The 21821-nt window shown below is 44.6% G+C and overlaps 1 protein-coding gene across 9 annotated transcripts in view; it reads left to right on the top strand.

Moving 5' to 3' along the window:
- The window catches only part of agtpbp1 (ATP/GTP binding carboxypeptidase 1), a 462243-nt gene that overhangs the window by 398958 nt on the left and 41464 nt on the right, over positions 1-21821 (top strand). The gene's annotated exons all lie outside the window — the stretch shown is intronic.

Here is a 21821-nt window from a genome sequence, read left to right as displayed (position 1 = left end):
TGACAACTAAAGCCCTGGTATGTGTGTGCAATTAATGTCCACTTAAGGACTTTATTCCAATGTCGCTGTTTTTTTCAGACATGTAAAGTTGGAAGCAAAATCCGTCAAGCTGCTTCCAGGCTTATACTCAACCCTTCTCATTTTCATTCACTACTCTATTCAAAATCTTTTATTCTTGGAGAGATTGAAGACCTTCGCTGGATTATTGCAATTCTTCTTGCTGACTTGGAAGAGAAACTGCAAAGGATTTTGAATGAAGTAGTGAGTGAAAGTGAGAAGAAAGGGCTGAATTTAAATCATAAGAAAACAAAATGTCTAGTAGTGTCCAAAAAGAAAGATTTGGATGTACAGGGTGTTATGGGCCAGGGTTTAGAGAACCCCAAAGTGTATCATGGAGTTCCCCTGACCCACAGCTTTTAATAGATTATGGTAAGGGGAGCACACGGCCCACTCTACAGGTGTGGTACAGCAGAAATGGAAAAGTATTTTTTAAAAGCTAAACAATGTTTATTCTATGAACTCAAGTTAACCTTTTTAAAACATACAGTGAACATCTCAGCAACCATCAATTCAAATACAACCCCCAAAGAATACAACACTAAGTAATCCTTAATAACTTCCCAAACAACATCCAGAAGACAGAAGAAACACCTTTCAACAGAAGCATATTAGGTTTACATTCACTACTGAAAACATTTATAATTCTGAATTCACCAAATGATCAAGAGATAGTCTTTTGATGGCAGAGAGAACAGCAGTACACCTGCTTGGTCTGGCTTCAGCTCCAACACTGAAAACTAAACTAAAACACACCCTGCAGCAAACAGTCTAAAATGAAAGTAAAAAGCTGACAGCCCAGCTCCACCCACTCTCTGACATCACTGCAGTAGTAAACACCCATTTCTTAAAGGTACTCTCACTACAGATATTTATATACACACCCATTTATAAACACCCATTTCTTGAAGGTATCTCACATGACAAGGGCATAATTTCAAAATTTGTAGATGGCACAAACCTGTAGAGAGGAGAATAGTGACAGACCACAAGAGGACATAGGCTGGTGGAATGGGTGGATATGTGGAAGATGACATTTAATTCCAAGAAGTGCAAAGTTATCATTTTGGCAGAACGAGTGTGGAGAGGCAATGTGAAGGGTACTTTTAAAAATTCTTTCATGGGGTGTGGCCGTCGCTGGCTGGTTCAACATTTATTGCTCATCCCTAATTACCCTTGAGAAGATGGTGGCGAGCTGCCTTCTTTAGCCGCATGCAAGAAATGGCGATGTATTCCAAGTCAGGATTGTGAATGGCTTGGAGGGAAACTTCCAGCTGGTGGTGTTCCCACATGTCTGCTGCCTTTGTCCTTCTAAATGGTAGTGGTTATGGGTTTGGAAGGTGCTGTCTATGGAGCCTTGGTGAGTTCCTGCAGTGCGCCTTGTAGATGGTACATACTGCTGCTACTGTGTGTTGGTGGTTGAGGGAGTGAATGTTCGTGGATGAAATGCTGATCAAGTGGACTGTTTTGTCCTGGATGGTGTCGAGTATCTTGAGTGTTGCTGGAGCTGCATTATCCAGGCACGTGGAAAGTATTCCATCACACTCCTGACTTGTGCCAGAAACAGTAGCATGAGGTGATTGCGTATGATCCTAATAGAAAAATTGTAAACCAAAATATGCAAATTTCCTGAATGAACCCCACAACAACAAATTATCAACACATTCCACTTTCTGTAACTTTTACTGATTGGAACCAATGTAAATTAATCACACATTTAGCAGTTAAATTAAACTTCAAATAGAAAAATAAATTTTACTCAGACATGTTTTATGCAACCACAAAATTCCCTCAGCGTCTATGGCATTATGTAACTGCACAGTGTGTTCTTTCAAGCAAGGAAGATCAGGCGTCCCATCCAACAACAGCTTTCACCCCTGAGTCGCATGGATATAATTATCATCAGCAAGGCACGCTTCTCCCCTGGGGGTCGCTGCAGCCGTGATGATGTTGCTTTCCCAACAGCGCCACCATATCCACAATATCCCCAGAACCAAACATCATTCAAACCAATGAGAACTTTGTCATGCGTATATCGCTCTTAGAAACTCCCATGAAAAGTTGCACCATGTTCAATCAGGTGTAAATGGGTTTTTGATAGTGATGTGATTAATAAAATATGATCAGAACCAGCCTGAGAAAACAATTTTATAATGATGGAATTCCGATAAATGATTAATTAGTAGTTTTAAACTAATTGTTCTAATTTATTTCAAAAAAAAATTCTGAATGTTTTGGCTTCTACCTTCACCCCATCTAGATGTCCCAATCTTTAATTTACTCTGTGTAAAAATATTTTTTAAGCGTTTTATTGTTGTGCTTTTAGATCCTTGATTTGATGTCAATGAAAACCCTAGAAGGTGATTAGCTGCTTGGACAGCTTGATGCCATCACTCCAGCTCCACACTTGGGATGTCCAGTAAAGGACTTTACAATCACTTGGAATATTTGAGTGGCAAGGTGGCACATTGATTAACACTGCTGCCTCACAACTCCAGGGGCCCGGGTCTGATTCTGGCCTTGGGTGACTGTCTGTGTAGAGTTTGCACGTTCTCCCCATGGCTGCATGGACTTCTTCTCGGTGCTCCGGTTTCATCCCACAGTCCAAAGGTGTGCGGGCTAGGTGGATTGGCCATGATCCATGGGCGGGGTTATGGGGATAGGGCAGGGAACTGGGCCTTGATAGAGTGCTCATTCGGACCTCGGGGCAGACTCGATGGGCCAAATGGCCTCCTTCTACATTGTAGGGATGCTATGGATTACTGCATGGTGATGGAGGTGGCATTTTCGCTAGAAAGGTCGCTAAATTTCAACTATGTTTACTTTGAGGTCAACAACGAGTGCCTTTGCATCACTGTTGACCACAAACTCTGAGCCAGTACTTTAGAACTTTTGCTTACAATATATTAACCTTACTTCCTGTGTCACGATTTTTCAATTATGCACAATAGTTCCAAGACAATCATGTATGTTAGCAGTAGCCATTTCAAATTGTAAGAATTAGGAATTTTCGATGTACTTTGCAATCTATCTAAAATCCCAAATTTCCATTCATTGACTATGCAAAGTACCAACTCATTCCTTATCTTCCTGACAGCATCAATTTCATTGATCTACCTAACCCTGCTTTACTATATGAAATGTTGAGTTATCCAATATAATAGATACAGTTCTGCACTCCCTGTCCTTCTCACTGGAATTTACTTTGATCAAAAATGCCTCAGATCTACACTTCTCCACTGCTAGTTGAATGTAATTCTGTTCCACTCTTACTGTATTTGCTGGCTATGCTTATGGGAGTTCAGTGGATCAGCTGGTATGTAGTACATTTTACTGTCCAAAGCTGCTCAAGAAAAGGCTGTGGTGCTCTAAATAAAAACACATTCTGATTATTTGCAATGCAGCTAGAAATGTATGTTTTTGTTCCAATAATCTTTCTTCAATGCACATCTTTTAAAAAATGAATATTCAGTAACAACGTGGGCAACATGGTAGCACAACCGGATAGCACCGTGGCTTCACAGCCCCAGGGTCCCAGGTTCGATTCCCCGCTGGGTCACTGTCTGTGCGGAGTCTGCACATTCTCCCTGTGTCTGCGTGGGTTTCCTCCGGGTGCTCCGGTTTCCTCCCACAGTCCAAAGATGTGTAGGTTAGGTGGATTGGCCATGATAAATTGCCCTTAGTGACCAAAAAGATTAGGAGGGGTTATTGGGTTGTGGGGATAGGGTGGAAGTGAGGGCTTAATGTGGGTCGGTGCAGACTCGATGGGCCGAATGGCCTCCTCCTGCACTGTATGTTCTATGTTCTAACTAACAATAAAATAAGTGACCACAAATCACTTTTTATGGTAAACCCTTTTGCCCAACACCTTGAGTTCTTCAACCATAGCAGAGATATAAATACATTTGAAGAAAATTATGATTAGCATGTCTCTAACAATGCTTTGCTTTGGAGACCTGTATCTATGAAAGAAATCTCAGTCTTGAGCTCTGAGAGCTGTTAGCTATCAATAAAGTGGAGTTCATCCGCTTTGAAAATGTGAATTCCCACTTGCACTTCTCTTTACAACTTGCAAGAGTTTCTTTAATGACAGGCAGCAAGAGTGTCCACCTGTGAAGTATCAGGATTTGCTATTTGGAGCAGAATTGCAAGACTTTTCAAAATTACTGACACCAAAATTGTCGCATTTAAAACATTTTTCTCAGAAGGTCCAGCTCAAATACACCAAATATTGTTGCAGTCATAATTGTAAATGGGAAGGTTCTTGTGTATATAGAACCATAACATAAGTAGATTGTCAACAAAGATAAAAAGCTGTTCTCCCAGATTATTTAGAAGATTGATTTATTTATGCAAGTTTGGCATGTCAGAGGGACAGATTTATAGTGAAAACCTAATACTTCATCCCCAAATAGAAGACTCTTGGTGGTGGATATCCCACAAGCTTGTATGGATGTTGCAGATCTACTGTCCATTACAGAAATCACCCATTTTTCTTACCATTGATTTCTGTCAAATACAGGAGCTCTCCAGACTAGGCAGCACAATGCCAGTCTTCTACCAAGGCAGAAAGCTGAAAGTCCATTTCTTCAAAGCTCTGATGCGGATTCTTTCAAAATAATCACGGCATGAAATTGCATTATTGTTATTCCATGGTGAATTGTTTTAACTATATTTTTTCTGCAGTTTTAACAGAAGTGGCCCAATCTGCAGTATAGCTGCAGAAGTATCAACAATTTTCTATTACTCTGCCCAAATGATCATTCTCCTTGTGTGAGTGGATGCAGAGTGCCGAAGGGATGTTAAGCCATGGTGTGCGTCACAATTCCAGTCTCGATATATAGCAATTAGAAACAGGAACCTCATCTCGTCCCTTCCACTCTCTTTAACGCAGAAATATTGAAAACAATTGTTAGCTCAGCTTCCCATTGAGATCATCTAGATCTACAACGGTCAGAGCCCGAACTTTGAACCACCACACCCTAATGACAAGACATTGCAATCAGTTACTGTGCCATCAGGTTAAATTTGACTTGATGGCTTTGAGATGCCATATGATTTTTTTTTTTTAAAGACTGTGTTAAAGAAAAAAAGAACTTGCATTTACGTTGTTCCTTTCACAACTTCAGGATATCCCAAAATAGCCAATTACTATTGAAATGTCATAGTAGTTTAATACTCAACAAATAATTGTACACTCTCCAGGAGTTTTAAAAACAGGTTTTTGTTTTATTGCATTGGGTGTAAAGATTTTCTTTAAATGTTCGGTCTTGAGATTTGAGTGTCTCTGACGGTGTCAGCATTTTTTGTCAATTCGTAATTGACTTGATACGGTGGTGGTGAGCTGACTTTTTGAACCACTGCAGTTTTGGTGTAGGTACACCCACAGTGCTTTCTTCTGCAATAGTTTCAGACAAAGGAGTGGTGTTGGGCCACGCCAGGAGATAATCAACCATGATCTTGTGGCTCCAGAGTCATGTGTAGTTTAGGATGGCAGATTTCCTACATTAATTTACATGGATAGCAAGTCATAAGGATTCTTTCAGGGTGAAGTTGTCTTCTGGTTTTCCTCCATGAGCTTTGCTTGGTCCAAGTGCAGCAAGCAGAAAGCCTACAATCAATTGTAAAAGAAACGTAAGTAGTGAAATTGGTCTTGAGCGAGAGCAGCAGTCCATATTTACAGTCCACTCTTATTTTTTCCATTAACTTCATGAGGTAGGGACAAAGTTGCAGCTGAGTTGCCAGTTGCATGCCAACTTCCAAGATTAGTTTCACGTGTTACATTCTACATTTGCATCTGGTGGGTTTTCCTGTTGTTTCAAGTATTTCATATATTCTTTGTATTAATCTTTGACTGTTAAAACAATAATCTGTAATAGTTGTTTATTGTAGCCAATACAATTATGATCAATGTACCATAAGTCCTGACCTGATTGGTGTCATTTTGGAGCATCCTCTTCTACTCCCTTAACTCTGACTTGCCGCTTTTTCCCATGCCTGACTTGCGACCTCTCTCTATGCCCGACCTCCAACGTCTCTCCCTGCCCAACCCTCCACCTCGCGGCCTCTCCCCCCGTGCCCAACCCTTCGGCTTGCACCCTCTCCCTGTGTCCAACCCTCCACCTTGCAACCTCTCCCCTGCCCAACCCTCCGACTTGCAGCCTCTCCCCCTGCCCAACCCTCCACTTTGCAGCCTCTCCCCCTGCCCAACCCTCCACCTTGCACCCTCTCCCCCTGCCCAACCCTCCGACTTGCAGCCTCTCCCCCTGCCCAACCCTCCACTTTGCAGCCTCTCCCCCTGCCCAACCCTCCACCTTGCAGCCTCTCCCCCTGCCCAACCCTCCACCTTGCGGCCTCTCCCCCTGCCCAACCCTCCGACTTGCAGCCTCTTCCCCCTGCCCAACCCTCCACTTTGCAGCCTCTCCCACTGCCCAACCCTCCACCATGCATCCTCTCCCCCTGCCCAACCCTCCGACTTGCAGCCTCTCCCCCTGCCCAACCCCCCACCTTGCAACCTCTCCCCCTGCCCAACCCTCCGACTTGCAGCCTCTCCCCCTGCCCAACCCTCCACCTTGCAGCCTCTCCCCCTGCCCAACCCTCCATCTTGCACCCTCTCCCCCTGCCCAACCCTCCACCATGCACCCTCTCCCCCTGCCCAACCCTCCTACTTGCAGCCTCTCCCCCTGCCCAACCCCCCACCTTGCAACCTCTCCCCCTGCCCAACCCTCCGACTTGCAGCCTCTCCCCCTGCCCAACCCTCCACCTTGCAGCCTCTCCCCCTGCCCAACCCTCCATCTTGCACCCTCTCCCCCTGCCCAACCCTCCGACTTGCAGCCTCTCCCCCTGCCCAACCCTCCACCTTGCAGCCTCTCCCCCTGCCCAACCCTCCACCTTGCACCCTCTCCCCCTGCCCAACCCTCCACCATGCACCCTCTACCCCTGCCCAACCCTCCTACTTGCAGCCTCTCCCACTACCCAACCCCCCACCTTGCAACCTCTCCCCCTGCCCAACCCTCCGACTTGCAGCCTCTCCCCCTGCCCAACCCTCCACCTTGCAGCCTCTCCCCCTGCCCAACCCTCCACCTTGCAGCCTCTCCCCCTGCCCAACCCTCCATCTTGCACCCTCTCCCCCTGCCCAACCCTCCGACTTGCAGCCTCTCCCCCTCCCCAACCCTCCACCTTGCAGCCTCTCCCACTGCCCAACCCTCCACCTTGCAGCCTCTCCCCCTGCCCAACCCTCCACCTTGCAGCTTCTCCGTGCCCAACCCTCCACCTTGCAACCTCTCCCCCTGCCCAACCCTCCACCTTGCAGCCTCCCCCTACCAACCCTCCACCTTGCAGCCTCTCCCCCTGCCCAACCCTCCACCTTGCAGCCTCTCCCACTGCCCAACCCTCCACCTTGCAGCCTCTCCCCCTGCCCAACCCTCCACCTTGCAACCCCTCCCCCTGCCCAACCCTCCACCTGCCCAACTCTCCACCTGCCCAACCCTCCACCTTGCAACCTCTCCCCCTGCCCAACCCTCCACCTTGCAGCCTCCGCCCGTGCCCAACCCTCCAACTCGCAGCGCCTCCCTGTGCCCAACCCTCCACCTTGCGGCCTCTCCTCCTGCCCAACCCTCCACCTTGCGGCCTCTACCCTTGCCCAACCCTCCACCTTGCGGCCTCTCCCCCTGCCCAACCCTCCAACTCACAGCGCCTCCCTGTGCCCAACCCTCCGACTTGCAGCCTCTCCCCCTGCCCAACCCTCCACCTTGCAGTCTCTCCCCATGCCCAACCCCCCACCTTGCAGTCTCTCCCCATGCCCAACCCTCCACCTTGCAGCCTCTCCACATGCCCAACCTTCCGACTTGCGGCCTCTCCCCCTGCCCAACCCTCCACCTTGCGGCCTCTCCCCCTGCCCAACCCTCCACCTTGCGGCCTCTCCCCCTGCCCAACCCTCCACCTTGCGGCCTCTCCCCCTGCCCAACCCTCCACCTTGCGGCCTCTCCCCCTGCCCAACCCTCCACCTTGCGGCCTCTCCCCGTGCCCAACTCTCCGACTCACGGCGTCTACGCGTGCCCAACCCTCCGACTCACGGCCTCTCCCCGTGCCCAACCCTCCGACTCGCAGCCTCTCCCCGTGGCCAACCCTCCGACTTGCAGCCTCTCCCCGTGGTCACCCCTCCATCTTGCAGGCTCTTCTCATGCCCGACCCTAACTTGCGTGCTCGGCCCACCCTCTCGCCAAACTATCTGTGCCCTACTCACCTTGTCACCACTTCCCTCTCCTGAACTTGCATGCCCATCTAAAATCCAGATCAATCGAAGCTAGAACTCCAGAGTTATGAAAGGTCCTGATGGTAAAGTAATACTGAGCTGGGGCTGTTATAATCCAAGTTTTTAAATTACTCAAAGCTACTCCTACTGCCTCACCACTTATCTGCAGAGCCCTCGTGCGAGGGTTCAGGAGAGGGAAGTAGCAAGTGGAAACATTTTTAAAAACATGGATTATAACAGCTCCAGATCAACACTTTTGCACCATCAGGACTCACTCTAATGACCACAGAGCTCTAGATTGAATTGTCTCTGAATCTTGAACAGGAACGCAGGTTCAGGAGAGGGAAGTGGTGAGAGGGTGTGTCAGGGAGCAAGTGGATTGGTGGGATGGTGGATAGGGCATGGGGGGAGACTGCAAGTCATAGAGGGTCAGTGGGGGGAAGGATCTGCAGAGACCATGTGGACCAGGGAGTGGGAGGAGGGGCAACCAAGATGTGCTATAAGTAGGAAGTTGCATTTTCTTTAAATATTTAAATTTATTTTATTTTGAAAGTTATTTCATTTATCAATGTAGGAATTTTGCAATGCAAAGCATTTCAACTTACAGGGTATAATTTTTTTTCTGATGAGCAAGCTTCTACAGAACCTTCCTCCAGTTTTAATGGTGATTCAAAGAACAAAAAACAATACAGCACAGGAACAGGCCCTTTGGCCCTCCAAGCCTGTACCGGTCATGATACTAACCTACTAACCTTTGTCAAAACCCTCAGCACTTCCTTGTGCCGTATCCCGCTATACCCATCCTATCCATATGTTTATCAAGATGCCTTTTGAACGCTGTTAATGATCTGCTTCCACAACCTTCCCTGGCAACGTGTTACTCACCACCCTCTGCGTAAAAAGACTGCCTCGCTCATGTCCTCTAAACGTTGCCCCACAAGCCTTAAACCTATGCCCCTTGATGACTGACCCCTCCACCCTGGGCAAGAGTGCCTGCCCATCCACTCTATCCATGCCCCTCATAATCTTGTAGACCTTCGGAACCGATGTTTCCTTTGGGAACCGATGTTTCACTTCAAGCTTTTTCACTTAATGTCACCAGTTTCAGGAACGCAACCTCAATTTTAAGTGAGAGTTTGCTGTACATGATTTCCACTTGTGCAATAACTAAATATTTTACGTTTTCTTTCTCATAGCTGACAAAGCTCTCTGAGAATTCTCTTAAAACACATTAAGTGCTGATACTACTTGTGGAACACTAAACATAATTCCATTATATGATGGGCTTTGCTTTCGAAAGGCTCTTCTCCATGAGAGAATACTGTCCCCAGACTTAATCATCTTTAAATGTCACTTCACTCTATATACCAGTTAAGATGTGATGGTTCTACCCTGAGAATGTATGTAATTAGATATCCTAAATATCACTATTGTGCTACTTAATGAAATTCATGGTATGGTCCCTTGCCAAGACTGCAAGAAACTTTCTTGTACAGTCATATTTCCACGCTATTATTGTGCCGAAAGACAACATGTCTACAGTCATGAATTTTTATAAAATAAATCTTGTCCAAGTTTATAATGAACAGCTGGAGAGTTGCATTTTCACTCCTCTCAGTTTCTGTCTTTCAACCTTGAGTTGCCTATACTTTAATAAAAGTTTGGTATTTTAATAAATTAAGTTGCAGACTTCTTTTAAAAAAAGCTCACTTAAAAGAAAACAGCTTTATTCTGCAAACATGAAGGAATCAATTCAGTCTTTTTCTTTCCTAACCATTTTTATTTGATATTCATAAAATCAGAGACTTTGGTATAAAAACAGAAAGTGCTGTAAAAACACAGCATCTTTGGGGAGAGAAACAGTGTTAATGATACTTTAAGTCCACTATGATTCTCCTTCAGAACTAAGAGAGGGAAAGGTCTGGGAAAGGTTAGAGGGCAGGGCAGATTAAAATATAAAGATATCATGGAATAAAAAGAAATGGGTATGGTAGTAATAAGGGAACAAAGCATTGATCCAGAGTAGGTGTTGATAGCAGAATAAAATTCCGCACTGTATGAAGGCAAAATATGAAAACAAGATACGGGTTGGCATTAGGGAAAAATAAAGGGAGTTAATCGTCTGAAGTTATTGAACTCTGTTGAGTCCAGACATCTGTAAAGTTCCTAATCGGAAGATGAGGTGCTGTTCCTCAAGCTTGCACTGGGCATCGTGGGAACGTTGCAACAGGCAGATGACAGAAATGCTAGCATGGGAGCAAGATGATGATTTGAAACGGCAGACAGCCGGCAGGTCAGGATCATGTTTGTGCATTTAACAATGATGCTCTGCAAAGTGGTTACCCAGTCTGGGTTTGGGTTGCCCAATGCAGAGGAAACCGCATTGCAAGTGGTGACAAGAATATACCAAACTGAAATAAATACAAGTAAATCATTGCTTCAGCTGGAAGGAGTGTTTGTGTATTGGGCTGGTTTAGCTCTGTGAGCTAGAGAGCTGGTTTGTGATGCAGAACAAGGCCAGCAGCACGGGTTCAATTCCCGTACCAGCTTACCCGAACAGGTGCCGGAATGTGGCGACTAGAGACTTTTCACAGTAACTTCATACTTGTGACAATAAAAGGTTATTATTATTATTTGGACAGTGAAGAAGAAAAAGGTAAAGGGGCAACAAAGGGTTACAACCTCTGTGATTGCATAGGATGGTACCATGGAAGGGAATGAGGTGTTAGGGATGATAGATCAGTGGGCCAGGATGTCGCAGAAGGGAAAGATCCCATCAAAATGCTGACAGGAAAGGGGAAGATGTATTTGGCGGTGGCATCATGCTGGAGTTGGTGGAAATGCTGGAGGATAATTCTTTGAATGCAGCGCTAGTAAAGTGGAAATGGAAAGCAAGAGGAATGCTCGCCAGTTGTGAGAGGTGTAGGAAGAAGGGATGTGTGACTAAGAGGGTAGTTCCATTCTTTTATTTGACTTCTCCATTTCTGGGGATAGGTTGTCGACATATTCATTACATGTCCATTGACTCACACAGCTACCTCGAATACACCACCTCACACCATGCTTTCTGTAAAGACTCCATTCCACTCTCCTAGTTTCACCCTCTCCACCCCATCTGTTCTGATAATGCTACCCTCTACAGTGGCATTTCTGATATCTCTTATTTTTTTCCTCAGTCAAGTAGTCCCCCACGATTGTCAACAGGCCCCTCAGCACATTCAACTCATTTTCTGTACTTCTGTACCTACCCCTGTGTTATTACCCTTGACCAGACCCCGGGACATTGGAGGAGATCCGATTAAGGACCAGTAGCATTTTTCTTAAGGCAGATGAGGTTTAAGAGTCAAGACACTTGAATAAAACCACAAGATTCTGTGGGTTTGGAGCAAACAAAATAGACTTTATACAAATTCAGAAAGTTAAAAGAATTTGCAATATCTATCATACTCATAACATTCAGTGTGAGTATGATATACATGTGAATTAACAGGCAAACCTTGGTCAGACACAACACACTACACAATAGAAGATGGATGCGGCCACACGGATTCCATGGATTTCTCAACAACCCACAACAGACAACATTGTGAACCAACCAATCTCACTGAAACTTCATCTTTCTCATGAAGGTTTCCAATCTACATTTGAGGATCTTGCCTTGGAATTCTCTCAATTTTCCTCCCACTCCGACATTTCAACAATATCCCATTCACAGGGTTTCAGCCTTGCCTTCCGAGATTCTTTTCCTCAGATCCTAAAGAACAACAAAGAACAAAGAAATGTACAGCACAGGAACAGGCCCTTCGGCCCTCCAAGCCCGTGCCGACCATGCTGCCCGACTAAACTACAATCTTCTACACTTCCTGGGTCCGTATCCCTCTATTCCCATCCTATTCATGTATTTGTCAAGATGCCCCTTAAATGTCACTATCGTCCCTGCTTACACCACCTCCTCCGGTAGCGAGTTCCAGGCACCCACTACCCTCTGCGTAAAAAACTTGCCTCGTACATCTACTCTAAACCTTGCCCCTCTCACCTTAAACCTATGCCCCCTAGTAATTGACCCCTCTACCCTGGGGAAAAGCCTCTGACTATCCACTCTGTCTATGCCCCTCATAATTTTGTAGACCTCTGTCAGGTCTCCCCTCAACCTCCTTCGTTCCAGTGAGAACAAACCGAGTTTATTCAACCGCTCCTCATAGCTAATGCCCTCCATACCAGGCAACATTCTGGTAAATCTCTTTTGCACCCTCTCTAAAGCCTCCACATCCTTCTGGTAGTGTGGCGACCAGAATTGAACACTATACTCCAAGTGTGGCCTAACTAAGGTTCTATACAGCTGCAACATGACTTGCCAATTCTTATACTCAATGCCCCGGCCAATGAAGGCAAGCATGCCGTATGCCTTCTTGACCACCTTCTCCACCTGTGTTGCCCCTTTCAGTGACCTGTGGACCTGTACTCCTAGATCTCTTTGACTTTCAATACTCTTGAGGGTTCTACCATTCACTGTATATTCCCTACCTGCATTAGACCTTCCAAAATGCATTACCTCACATTTGTCCGGATTAATCTCCATCTGCCATCTCTCCGCCCAAGTCTCCAAACAATCTAAATCCTGCTGTATCCTCTGACAGTCCTCATCGCTATCCGCAATTCCACCAACCTTTGTGTCGTCTGCAAACTTACTAATCAGACCAGTTACATTTTCCTCAAAATCATTTCTATATACTACAAACAGCAAAGGTCCCAGCACTGATCCCTGTGGAACACCACTGGTCACAGCCCTCCAATTAGAAAAGCACCCTTCCATTGCTACTCTCTGCCTTCTATGACCTAGCCAGTTCTGTATCCACCTTGCCAGCTCACCCCTGATCCCGTGTGACTTCACCTTTTGTACTAGTCTACCATGAGGGACCTTGTCAAAGGCCTTACTAAAGTCGATATAGACAACATCCACTGCCCTACCTGCATCAATCATCTTAGTGACCTCCTCGAAAAACTCTTATCAAGTTAGTGAGACACGACCTCCCCTTCACAAAACCATGCTGCCTCTCACTAATACGTCCATTTGCTTCCAAATGGACGTATCCAATGAAGTACACTCTAGCTTCACCTTCCGCACAAACTCAGATCTTCAGCCATGTCAAACAGAAATGCCACTGCTTCAAAGAGATACCTTTGCTTCAACGGCCCACAGCACAGATTCACCAACTTTCGTCTGCCTTCTCCGATATTCAGGGCCTCTCCCACTTCAATTAAAGTCTGCTCCCTGCAGCTCTCTTGGATTTGGAGCCTATTATTCTGTTCCTTTGTAAAAATTTACTGAAGGGATCTATTTCTGTCCCCTGGCTTTTATCTCTTGCCTATGACTGCCTTTAGGGATCTCTCCTGCCCCCCTCCATGATTGTGGTCTCCTCTGGGTCATCTGACGACCTGCATTTGCACACTACTCTGTTTGTTCTGCGCAAGGCTGATTCCTGGTCTGAAGAGTGGGGGGGAAAATGAACTGCGCATGTGCGGCCAGTTCCTAGCTGGCACAAGGTGGATGACCGTAGTTCGTTGGAAACCAGATTTCCTAATCTCTGAAGGTAAGTATAAGTTTCACGACACCTCCCAGAACTTTAATAGGGTTCCCCTTGTTCTCACTACCTACCCCACCACCCTTTGCATTCATATGATTATCCTTCGACTTTTCCACCAACTCCAGCAAGATGCCACGACAAACACACCACGACAAACACATCTGCTCCTCCTCTTCCCTATCAGCATTCTGGAGGGACCTTTTCCGCCGCAATACCCTGGTCCTCTGCTCTATCACCCCAATACCTCATTTCCTTCCTGAGGCACCTTCCCATGCAATCACAGGAGGTGCAATATCTGCCCCTTTACCTCCTCCCCTCCTCATTATGTAAGGCCACAAACCCTCCTTCCAGGCGAAGCAGTGATGTACTTGTACTTTCAATTTATTCTAGTGTTCACAGTGCAGTCTTCTCTACACCCTGTTAACATGATTCCAACCTTCTGGTCATTAAGGGGCAAAAAATGTTACTTGGATTATATATAGACCCCAAAACTGTAATGGTGATGTTGGGGATGGCATTGAACACAAAATTAGAGACACAGCATGCAGTGACATTAATCTGCATACAGATGGGGGCAAATAAAATTAGTAACAGCACCGTACGAGATGGTTTTCTGGACCAATACGTTCCTATTCCAGTTCTCTTTCTTTATTGTTCCATGACATCTTTGCTATTTTAATCTTCCCTGTCCTCTAACCTATCACTGACCTCCCCTATTGCTCTACCTGACCCTCCTCCCTCTTTCGACAGCATAAGACCCATCACGTCTCTACCTCTCTTAGTTCCAAAGAAGTCATATTGGCCTCAAAATGTTAACTCACTCCACAGATGCTGCCATACCTGTGAGTGTTTCCAGCACTCTCTCTTTTTATTTCAAATTTCCAGCATAAGTATTTTGTGTTTATTTAAGAGACTATCGTAGTATTTTGTGTGGTGTAATTGTAGTTTCTCCTGATGTCTGATAAGCAGGACATCCTACCTATCAGTTTGCTTTTTGTTCGTTTACATATTATTTATTTATGGAGTGGCCTGGCTACTAGGCTTTTGTACTATTCACTTAAATACCGAACAGTAATGCAGTTGTGCAAGTTCAGTGAAACTATTTAACCCATATATTTGCTGTTATTTCTTTGGTTTGTGGTGGGGGGTTTTCGTCACATACATAGTACTGAACAAAGGGAACAATTTGGTTAGACACAAGGCTATTACGTATACAGCTACATTATGGTTATTTTGTGTCCAAATAAATATTAAAGATAACGGGCGGTATTCTCCATCCCTCCGCACCCATTTTCTAGTGGGCCGTGCCCCGCCGGCAGCGGGAATCTCTGTCCCAGCAGCTGGCCAATGGGATTTCCCTTGTGTCGGTGCCAGTGAAACGGAGAATCTCGCCAATGGAGAATCTAGCCCAACATTTTTAAAAGAAATGGTAGACATATATTGTAAAAGTATATTATTGTTTCAGTTGTATGTTTCGGTACCAAGAGCAGACAGATGTACTTTTTAATGCATGCAATTAACATGGTAAATGCAGAAATCTTGAGATTTGAAATTTAATATGAAACATGATAAAATGATGCAGGAAACATGGCTTAAAAATGCTAATAACTTAAAATGCATGGTCACTAGAGATTGGAAATTAAATTTAAATTCCATCATCAACCTTCAAGGAGTAATGAATCTGGAAAGGTTACCGACAGAGCGGGAAACCATTTGTGGTTAGACAATTCACACCACCTCAATTTCATCTTCAACTTTTTTGTGCTGCTTGTTTCATCAATCTTGGGGCTCCATTCAATGTAACTGAAATCTGACTCCCACTTTACACATGTATCGCAGTAGGGCTGGCACCTGTGTCCATGTAGTGAGCAGGTCAAAGTTCAGGACTTAAGCAACAAGGAATCCACTTGTGTTCTCTGCAACCAACCTGAAATCGCATTCTTTCACAATTTTACACAGCAATACACGACGGATGAAAGATATCAAAACTAAATTATCCAAAGAGACTGTTGCATTCCCGATTCTGATTTTCTATTTCATAGAAGTAGGGTCCAGTACTCCATTAAAAACATTGCTCTGCTTTTCATGAGAGGGATGCAGTTCTCCATATTGCATCCTAAGAATCTAACAAATTAATGGGAATCTGGTTTTATTTGATTACAGTGAAAATCTGAGAAGTTGTAGACCTTAATGTGGACTTGTGCTGAATTTTGAACTACTGTACTTGGTTAATGAAATATTAAAAAGCACTTAGTGCTGTCAGGCAATATCTTTAGCTGCTCCCTGGAGAGACTTCTGAAACTAGGGGTGGGATACTTGCTTATATTTTTTTGCATTTGTCCCAAGGAGCTCTGAGTGACTTGACAGGAGCCTTGTTTTGCAAACCTCTACGTTTTCACTAATGGCAGATAATCACTTTAGGCCCTTTTGAAGAAGTGTTTTAGCACTTTACTGGAGGAACCAATTAGAATGCCTCTGAGTCATTACATGCTCCTGAATTACCTTGGTGCCTTTGAGACGCAGAAAAGAAAATTGAGTTTTGTCAATACGCGATAGTGGGAGCTAAAATGTGAAGCTGCAGGCTTTGTTGTGAATATCCTTGACATTCGTGCCAAGATTGTGTTTGGAGATATGTAGCTATACACAGCACCACCCTGTCTAACAATCGTTGAGAAAACCTGATGTTATTTAAACAAAATTACATGTCTGTGGCTGTATAGGAGTCTGAATGGAAGTACAAAGAAATCTGCCATTGCCCTATAAAATTGTGAAAAACTGACCATTTTCTAAGCAGCTTACTGTATGATAATGATCTTTTTAGACCACAAAAGAGGAGCTGCTTTTGTCCCAGTTGGAAAGTAAGAAGCAGATTATCACTTTCTGGCCATAATTCTGAATTGTCGAACTCCAATCTAAAAGCTTGAGAGGATTTTAATAATCTTTCCAAATTCTTATATCCATCCTCTAGACTGCAATATACTCCTCTCATGACTCACCATGAAAGCAACTTGCTTTCAGGTTTTCCCCGATGCTGCTGTGTTCTGATGTGCAGAATGATGACTTGCCTGTTTTTTTCCTGTCTTGCTTGTCATGAATCATATCCTATCTGTTTAGTACCTTCGCTACCACAGCCAACATCCTCCCCACCCCACCCCATCCCCACAACATGATTGGGATTGATAGATCCTTATCCCACCACGTTGTGTTGTAGCACAGTTCGCTCAACTGTGGCACTGCAGTATCATGGGTTTATCGTAGATCCACTTCAGGCTGAAGTAGTTCTGTAATGTCATAGTCTCTTGGTGCTGTAGAATCCCACTCATTTATATTTGTGACAGCTCCTGCTGCTGCAAACATCTGTATGTGAAAATCCACATGCCTGGGCTGCACAGCTCCTCAGGTGGTTCCCATGGCTACAGCACTATCTCATTTACCTGTGCTTCTGCAGCAGAGAGCTCGCACCACCTATGGTTACATTTCAAGCAAAATGCTGCCATGTTTACAGAGTTTACCTTCTGGCTACTCCATAATCTTTCTGACTAGCCCAGTCGATGAATGTAGCTTCTCAGAACAAAAATTAGTAAATGTAGAAAATAGAAGCAGGAGGAGGCCATTTGGCCCTTCAAGCCTGCTCCACCATTCATTATGATCATGGCTGATCAGCAAGTTCAATACCCTGACTCCTCCTTCCCCGATATCCCTTGATCCCTTTAGCCCCAGGAGCTATATCTAATTCCTTCTTGAAATTACGCAATGCTTTGGCCTCAACTATGGTAGCGAATTCCACAGATACACCACTCTGGGTGAAGACATTTCTCCTCATCTCAGTGCTAAAAGATTTACCCCTTATCTTCAAACTATGACCCCTAGTTCTAGACTCCCGCACCATCGGGAATATTCTTTCTAAATCCAGCTTGTCTAATCCTGTTAGAATTTTCTGCGTTTCTATGAGATCCCCTCTCACTCTTCTAAACTCCAATTAATATAATCCTAACCGATTTAGCCTCTCCTCGTATGAAAGTTCCGCCATCCCAGGCATCAGCCTGGTAAACCTTCGCTGTACTCCCTCCATAGCAAGAATATTCTTCCTCAGATAGGAACACCAAAACTGCACACAATACTCTCGGTGTGGCCTCACCAATGCCCCATACAATTGCAGTAAAACATCCCTATTCCTCTACTCAAATCCTCTTGCTATGAAGGCCAACTTAACATTTGCCTTCTTTACTGCCTGCTGTACCTGAAAGTGCTACTTTCCGACTGATGCATAAGGACACCAAGGTCTCCCTGAGTAACAACCTCTCTCAATTTACACTCGTTCTATAATAATCTGCCTTCCTATTTTTGCTACCAAAGCAAATAACCTCACATTTATTCACATTTTACTGCATCTGCCATTCATGTGCCCACTCACTCAGTCTGTCTAAATCCCACTGAAGCATCTCTGCATCCTCCTCACAGCTCCCCCTCCCACTCAACTTTGTATTATCTTTAAATTAGGAGATAATACATTTAGTTCCCTCGTCCAAATCATTAATATATAATGTGAACAGTTGGCGTCCTAGCACAGATCCCTGAGGTACTCCACTTGTCACTGCCTGGCAATCAGAAAAAGACCATTTATTGCAACATTTTGCTTCCTGTCTGCTAACCAGATTTCTATCTATCTCCAGACACTACCCGTAATCCCATGCTTTACATATTAATCTGCTATGTGAGACCTTGTTGAAAGCCTTCTGAAAGCCTAAATAAACCACATCCTCCAGTTCTCCCTGGTCAACATCCTAAAAGAATTCTAGTAGATTTGTCAAGCATGATTTTCCTTTTGTAAATCCATGCTGACTTTGTCTGATTACACTGCTGCTTTCCAAATGCTGTGTAATGAAATCCTTGACAATGGACTCCAGCAATTTCCCTACTACCAACGTTAGGCTCACTGGTCTATAGTTCCTTGTTTTCTCTCTACTTTCCTTTTTGAATATATGGGTTACATTCGCTACCCTCCAATCTGTTGTAATCATTCCTTGCCCAAACAATTTTGGAAAATGACCACTAAAGGATCTACTATTTCTAGGGCCACTTCCTTAAGTACTCTGGGATGAAAATGATCAGGCCCTGGAGATTTGTCCGCCTTCAATCAAATTTATTTCCCCAAAACCATTTTATTAATACCAATTCCCTTTAGCTCCTCACTATAAAATTTTGTTTCTCAGAACTTCCAGTATGAATTTAGTTCCTCAGCCATTTCTTTGTTCCCTGTTATGAATTCCCACGTTTCTGACTGTAAGGGTTTTTATCATGGTGTTGAACGAGATTTATTTTACGTTTTTATTTAAAAGTCTTTCTACAATGGCAGCAGTAATGACCCCAAATCCACAATTTCTTCAGTCAGTCATTGTCAGACTTTAACCCCAGAGTTTCCAACCAACCCTCAGCAGAGTATTCCTTGATAAGCTTGCAGCAGTGCCATTATCACAATTGTTACTGCTGGCACAAAAATAATACTAATAAAATTGATGAATGGAAATTTGCATGGACCGTGCAAGCCATTTTCCAATATATGTTGATACAAAGCAATAGTCTTCACCACCTGCACATGCTCAGAAAAAGCAGGCTCTTACCACCCCTACCGTACATGTATTTCCAGGTAAATATTTTTTTTGTTTGGATGTATAGATGTTTTGTAGCACTGTTGTTGAAATCAGTTATACAGCTGAAATCTTTCTCCGCTATATATTATTTATCTCGTGAAAAGTCATCTGAACATTGTACTTTTTTTTTAAAAAAAAGAATTGAATTATGCACTAACTATACCCATCTCCCAATAAACTTTAAAAATAGTCCTGTCATGTATATGACATGTTACTCTGCAGGATAAAATGGGTTTTATTTTCCAGTTCCAACAGAGGGATGTATTGTCTTCATTTTTGATCTTTACTGATCATTTTGGGATATTGTATTATCAGAAACATTGGTTTTGATTTCCTACTGACCAATATGATCCACAATTTGTTTTTTGTGTTAGAGGATCTTTAGCCTAACACGGAAACCAGAACAGTCCAGGTTACTTTTTTATCTTTGCATTATTATAGAAACAGATTCAATATCTTGAAATCTTAAAAAGTCCAAATAGATGTGATAAAATATTTGGTGTGGCCAATAAATGATTACACATTAAGGGTAAAACATTTCACCCTATGAAACCACTGGAGTCTCATGTTCACATAATTCCTTCGATAGTAAGCATTGCCTGCACAAGAATAAGAGGATCATTGAGAATATTTCAGCAGTCAGTTTAAAATACTGGCCGGATTTTCATTCCAGTGTCCCAATCCCAAACCAGAATTGAATTCCAGTTCGGAAACCTGGAACTGCTAATGGTGGGAATCTGGAAGCAATTTTTGAGGAGGATGCCAATTAATTGGTTACCTCAGCGAGACACGTCCAATCAGGAATGTTGGTGCAGGCTCCTGAGGCCATGCAGCACTGAGATTGGCAAGCCCCACAATCAAGAGATGGAAGCCTGATATAGAAAGGTGAAAGAGTGGGCACACACTGAAAACATTTTTAAAACTTAAAATTATAAAGAGGCCCAGCTGCCAGGCTGTAATCATGGAGGGGGAATTGCCCCAGAGGATAACCAGTGGCCAGAGCTGTGACTTTCTGCAAGGAAGACTGTGCCATGGTGGTAATGTCACTGGATTAGTAATTGGAGGCCCACACTAATGCTTTGATTGGGTTCAAATCCCACTATGATAGCTGGTGGAATTGAAATTCAATTAATAAACATGGAATATAAAGATAGTCTCAGTAATGGTGACCATGGTGATCATGAGCTAACTATCATCAATTGTTGTATAAATCCATCTAGTTCGCTAATGCTCTTTAGGAAAGGAAATCTGCCATCTTGTATGTCCTGGCCTACATGTGACTCCAGACCCACAGCAGTGTGGATGACTCTTAACTGCCCTCTGAAATGACTTAGCAAGCCACTCAGTTCAAGGGCAATTAGGGATGGACAACAAATGCCCGCCTTGCTAGTGACACCCACATCCCATCAAAGAACAAAGAAAATGAATTGCAAGAATTCCCACCTTCGTGCCCTCCTCTGCAGCCCTTCAAAAATCCAGCCCAGTGTCTTTGGCATTTTATAATGTAGACACAGGGCGCGATTCTCTGCTCCCGCGCCGTTTCAGAGAATCGCCTGGGTCGCCAGATTTTCCTGCGACGCCGGTCCGACGCCCTACCGTGATTCACGGAAGCAGCCAGATCGGCACAATCGCGTTTTGCGTGGCGCCCCCGCGTACCCGGTACCCCCGCGATTCTCAGTGCCGGATGGGCCGAACGGCCTGCCCAAAACAGCGGGTTCCCCCCGGCGCCGTCCACACCTGGTCGCTGCCGGCGGGAACAGCGTGGGGGGGGGCCTCAAGTGGGGTCTGGCCCGCGATCGGTGCCCACCGATCGTCGGGCCGGCCTCTCTGAAGGCAGACTTCCTTTCTTCCGCAGCCCCGCAAGATCCATCTGACATCTTCTTGCGGGGAGGACGGCAACCACGCATGCACGGGTTGGCGCCGGCCAACCCGCGCATGCGCGGGTGATGCCAGTTATGCGGCACCGGCCATGTCATGTATGCGGCGCCGCCTTTACGTGGTGCCAAGGCCTGGTGCGCGTAAGTGACGCGGCACAGGTCCTAGCCCATTTTCGGTCCCTGAATCGGTTGGGATAGGGGCCGTCTGTCTCCATTTCAGAGAATCGCGCCCCCAGTTTTGTGTGTGTGTGTCAGGATCTGCATTGTTTGTAAAGGATTGGCTGGATGTTAGTCTCATATTTTATCTTAAGTAATGTTTTTGTATTTTAATACTAAAATAAATCCACTACATATATCTAAACCCTGCAAATCTATTTTTTTCTTGTGACAGGGTAAG

Source organism: Scyliorhinus torazame, chromosome 9 (assembly GCF_047496885.1).
Source record: "Scyliorhinus torazame isolate Kashiwa2021f chromosome 9, sScyTor2.1, whole genome shotgun sequence".
NCBI lineage: Eukaryota > Metazoa > Chordata > Chondrichthyes > Carcharhiniformes > Scyliorhinidae > Scyliorhinus > Scyliorhinus torazame.
This window is presented reverse-complemented; position numbering and strand designations above follow the sequence as displayed.